Source organism: Grampus griseus (assembly GCF_964374135.1).
Source record: "Grampus griseus genome assembly, chromosome: 16".
Taxonomy (NCBI): Eukaryota; Metazoa; Chordata; class Mammalia; order Artiodactyla; family Delphinidae; genus Grampus; species Grampus griseus.
This window is the reverse complement of record NC_139010.1, coordinates 9,421,769-9,427,768: the sequence shown is the minus strand read 5'-3', so window position 1 is coordinate 9,427,768 and position 6,000 is coordinate 9,421,769.

Sequence of the window (6,000 nt, the reverse complement as noted above, 5' to 3'; positions counted from 1 at the left end):
GATGGATTTTAGCTGTACCTAATGTGGTGGTAGGTTAATTATTTCTCAATCAAACTGGAAAAAAATAGCATATCACAAAATGTCCATTTTTATTTAAATACTTGTTAATAGATATTCTCTAATCAATTATATGGAGTTATTTATGAAGAAAAATGTTAACTATATTAAGGTTTAAATATTAGAGACTGACTTAAAATGGAAAATGACATGTAAAAATGGTTTGTATGCATAGATAAATTAGAAAAAGACCTTTGATTATATTTTTCATTTGTAGTTGATCTTTGATTATTTTTGTTTAAAACTATCAAATTATAGTTTTAAGTTTATAATCTAAATTTTATACTTATATTAACTGTATATTTAATTATATATAATTATGCTTTTTAAAATCTACCATTCCACACAATAAAGTGACAACAGTCTGTTTACAGCTGTGGAATGTTGGATTGTTACAGACTTCCAGATATGGAATTAGGAAGTTAACAGGTCCAGACATATTTTGAATTCCTGATGCATATTTCCGAATTGCTTCTGAAAGGGTGACACCACTTTATAGTATCACTGGTAATGCATGAAAAGATAAATTAAAAATCTGCTTTTTCCAGGAATAAACAATATTACTTTGTGAAAAAAGTTTGCTAATTTAGTAGATATTTGGTGCATTATTTTAATCTACATTGTTTGCTTTCTAACAGAGTTCAACATTTTCCTGTAAATTTAGTAATTGGATTTTGTGTGTGTGAATCATTTGTTTCTGATTTTTGGCTGTTTGTCTATTGAAATCTTAGTGTTTTTCTCATTGTTATTATGAGCTATGTGTTATAAGCATACATATATACATATATAGTATCTTTTATCTTCTATATTTGCTGTTTTCTCACTCTGTTGATTGTCTTTTAAAAGTTGTTTAGTTTGGTTACATGTTATTTTAAAAAGCAGAACTACTTAAATTTGTCATTTATATGTAGTTATACCTGCTGACCTTCTCCTCAGTAATTGTTTTCTGAAACTTCTAGGAAGTCCTCTCTCATGACGTCCCCCAAATTGATAAATATGCAATTCCATTATTTTCTGGGTTTTCTAATATTTAAGTTTTTATATAAATTTTTGCCATTTGATTATGATGAGACTTGGTGTCATCTTCTTCTTGTTTCTTGTGTGGGTGTTTATTGAGCTTCCTGGGTCTATGGATTCATCATTGTTCATCAGTTTGGAAAATGTCCAGCCATTATCTCTTCAGATGTTTTTTCTGCCTGCTCCCTTCCTTTGGGGAGTCCAATTACAAACACATTGTCCAATTGAAGTTGTCCCATAGTTTACTGATGCTTTGTTCATTTTTAAAAAAAATTTTCTTTGCCCTGGGTGTTTCATTTGAATAGTTTCTATTGCTATGCTTTCAAATTCACTAATCTTTTCTTCTGTGATATCTACTTTGCCATTATACCCATGTGGTGTATTTTTCATCTCACACATTGTAGTTTCCTTCTCGAGTAGTTCAATGTAGGTCTTTTTCTTTTCTTTCTAATATTCCATGTCTCTTTTAACTTATTGAACATACGGAATATAGTTATAACAATTGTTTGTTGTCCTTGTCTGCTAATTCTAACACCTGTGTTAGTTCTGTGTCTGTTTCAATTGATGTTTCTCCTCACTGCATGTTGTGTTTTCTTCCTTTTTTTGCATGCCTCATAATTTTTTTTTATTGCATGTCTCAGACATTGTGAAATTTACCTTGTTGGGTGCTGGCTGTTTTTGTTTTCCTTTAGACATGCTTGAGTTTTGCTCTGGAATGTGGTTAGGTTACTTGGAAAAGTTTCATCTTCCATGTCTTGCTGTTAAGATGTTAGGTGGGATTGGAGCAGTGGTCAGTCAGGGGCAATTATTCCCCACTTCTGAGGCAAGATCTTTCCATGAATTCTACCCAGTCATGAGACTTTCATCTCGCTGGTGACATGAGTGAGATGAAAGCCTCATGATTGGATAGAATTTCATTCCTGGCGAATACAGATATTGTTCCCTCTGATCCTTTCAGATGACTCTTTCCTCAGCTTGAGATAGCTTCCTCACAAGCAAGTGCTGACCATTACCTGAGGCGGACCCTCTGCATATCTTCAGAGCCCTCTCTGAGTTTTTTTCTTCTTCATACTCTGACCCACAATCTCCAGCCACCTTGTCCTCCCTGGACTCTTAGCTCCATTTCTTCAACTCTGAGGGTCCATTGTGTTCTGCCTGGGTTTCCTCTTCTTGGGCTGCAGCCAGGAGACTCTCCCAAGGCAGTAAACTGGGAGAACCATGGGGCTCACCTCGTTTATGTCATGTCTTTCTAGGATCACTGGCAGCTTAGTTGCCTGATGTACAGTGTCTTGAAAACCATTGTTTCATATATTTTGTCCTCGTTTTGGTTGTTTCCAGTGAGAGTGTAAAAATGGTACGTGTTACTCCATTCAGTTCAGAACTATAATTTCTTTAGGTATCTGGAATCCCTTCTTTCATATGGGTTGAAGTGCATATCTATTTTGATTTTTTTTTTACTCCATCCAAATTATTTACCCCAACATTAATTAGTGAAAATTTTCTTCCCTGATTGTTGTTGATATTTACATTGCACTATTTTAAACATGCACTTAAATTGGGGTTTATTTCTGGATCACCTCTTGGGTACTGGGGATCTATTTGTCTAATTTTGCCCCAGAGCTATGCTCTTTTACTGACAGGTGCTTTGTCATATATTTTTAATATGTGATAATACTAATCTTCCCTATTATACTTTTCCATTAAGTGTTCCTCTGAGAATTTTTAATTTTATTCTGTTATTCTTTTATATCCGTTTAAGAGGCATTTTGTCAAATTTAAAAAACCATTCTGGGATTTTTCTTAAGACTGAATTAAATATGGAAATTAACTTGAGGATGGCCTACAGAAATTTTATATAATATTTGTCTTCCTATCCAGGAGCATAATATAGCTATCAATCTTCACCACTCATTCAAATTTTTCATTTTAATTTTCTAAAGGTTTTTATAGTTTCTTCACAAAGATCTTGTGAATATAAGTTTTCTCTCAGGTACTTCTGTGTATGTGTTTGCTATTGGAAATTGACCTTTATTTTTTTTAATTTTTTTAGAACATGTTGAGGGTAGGAGTTTATTAATTAATTTATTTATTTTTGCTGTGTTGGGTCTTCGTTTCTGTGTGAGGGCTTTCTCTAGTTGTGGCAAGCGGGGGCCACTCTTCATTGCGGTGCACGGGCCTCCCACTATCGTGGCCTCTCTTGTTGCGGAGCAGAGGCTCCAGACGCGCAGGCTCAGCAGTTGTGGCTCACGGACCCAGTAGCTCTGCGGCATGTGGGATCTTCCCAGACCAGGGCTCGAACCCATGTCCCCTGCATTAGCAGGCAGATTCTCAACCACTGCGCCACCAGGGAAGCCTGGAAATTGACCTTTATTTTGTCAATTTGTTTTGCTACAATGACAGATAAAATGTTCTCGACGCCACATGTGTGCCTGTGCGTCTGTGTGTATATACTTGCACTGATCTGGCTTCCCATATTCCATACTATATCCAGTTGTTTTTAGAACTGAACCCTTGACTTTTCTAGGTATATAATCATGTCACTAGGAAATAATGGTATTTTTGTCACTTTATTTACAATACTTAAATAATTCCATAAAATGGGTCGTGAAACTGGCTACAACATAGAGTTACACTACAAGAAATATTAGTCTGGATCCCAAATTGAACTGAAAATAATTTGAAATCTTCATAGAATCCTTTTAAAAATACCAAAGGAAGAATCCAAATGTAACACAAAACAAAAGGTTTTTATTTTTTCTATTTACTTCTTGTCTATCTAATATCATCTCACACAGGGAACTGCTCTTCAATTTATCCCCAAAACTCCTCTCTCTGCCCCACATTCTTCTTCAAATCCAGCTCACACAGAGCCAAGTCCTTCCCCCACCAGCACCACCCAAAGTTTCCTGGATTTTCTGATAACCCTATTAATTCCACTTTGCTGGCTTTCTTGGTTCTCTACATCACCATTACCCTAACCAACAAAAAAAATCTTTCCAGTGGCAAATATTCAATGGAATTTAAGTTAGGATGGGCCTGGGGCAGGGGCAGGAGGTGGATTCAGGCTACCCATACCTACCGTTTAGTGTACTTATCAAACAGATGACTTTGAATGCTTCTCATTAGCTAAGAAACCATAAACATTTTAAAGTCCCGTGGTTCTCTAAAATAATTTTGAAAACATTATTTTTTATTACATGTTATAATATATGGAAGAGTTAATGAACCAATTTTTATATGATTGTACATAATTTTCAAATTTAAAAAGTTTGAAAACTGCTGCTCCACAGAAGGTACCTGGAGGTATAGCTGAATGCACTCCGGGGTCAGGAAAATGCTCTGGTGCCATCTGCTGGTTCCTGAAATTATACCAGTTGATTTCCAAACCACTTCTTTCAACTCCCAGCTCCCTACCAATGGCTTTCAAAATAACCAGAAAAATCATTGCAATTTTGGGTGGCAAGACCACAGTGCTCAACCTCATAATAATGTAGATTACTTTGTTTGGGACACAACATGAAGAAACAAATTCTTAACTTCTCAGTCATTGAACTAGTCATGTATTTGTTGGCCCTTGACTAAAATGTAGATTTCACATGCTGCATTTACAGTGCTAATTAGGTACATCTTACTTGGTTTGTCATCAATAGATACATTTTCAAGGAGACAGTATGCCATCAGTTGTAATATATGATGCAAATAATCTGCTAAAAATACAATTTTGAATTTTCTGAATGATTTACTTTTATTATAGTTAGAATAATTCTAAGTTATTCCTGTAACAATGCTACTCTTACTTGCATTCTGATACATATTTCCTGAACAGGAAGGAGATACAGATAGAGCTTACACACATTTACATTCATTCATTCATTTGTTCAGCTCATAAATATTTATTGTCAACCATACACCATGCACTTTACTGTGTAGCATGGATTCAGCCATAAACTTGAGGAAGCCCTGTCTTCAACACCATCCTTGGACCAGCATAAGGTCTGAACATGGATATCACAAATACATAAGAAATAATTTTTTTTTTAATGTGGAAGCCTGTCCCTCAAAAACTGCCACTTAGGTCTGCACATCCTATAACTCTGAATCTCCAGTCTCTGATTTTTGTATTTAAATTTCAGGGAAACAGGTCTCTTAACCTGCGTCCTCAAATAAAAGAAAAAAGCCTGTTTGAATGTTCTGGTTTGTGGATTGTACTGTTTCTGGACACTGCTTCAGAGTAGGGGGAAGATTTGAATCTGGAAGTGCTTAGATAAGAGAAAGGATAAATTGATGAACTTGTCACAATCTTCCTTTCAGACTGCATGTACACATTAGATTTTTGCATAGTAAAGTATTATTCCTAAGTAGTTCCAAACATGTAGTTTCTTGTTTCCTTTTTTTTTTGCGGTAAGCGGGCCTCTCACTGCTGTGGCCTCTCCTGTTGCGGAGCACAGGCTCCGGACGCGCAGGCTCAGCGGCCATGGCTCATGGGCCCAGCCGCTCCGCATCATGTGGGATCTTCCCAGACCGGGGTACGAATCTCTGTCCCCTGCATCGGCAGGTGGACTCTCAACCACTGCGCCACCAGGGAAGCCCATCTTGTTTCCTTTTGTTTTCCAATTTATGGTTCTGGAGGTACTCAGGAATTACTGTACTACATGTTCTCAAAAATTGGATGTGGTAGCTGAGGATCCTTTAACCACATTAAACAATTCATAGGACTCTTACATTTAAAAATAGGTAGATATAGATATAACATGAATGAAGGGTGATACTGATTCTTTACACTGGCAACTAGAAGGACATGGATTAATAAACTTGTGAATAATTTTTTATGAAAATATTTTATTGAAATAAGGTTATAAAATTTTCCAAAAAATTAAAAAAAACTTTAACTTAATTTTATTTAAAACGTTCTCATTATAATCTGTA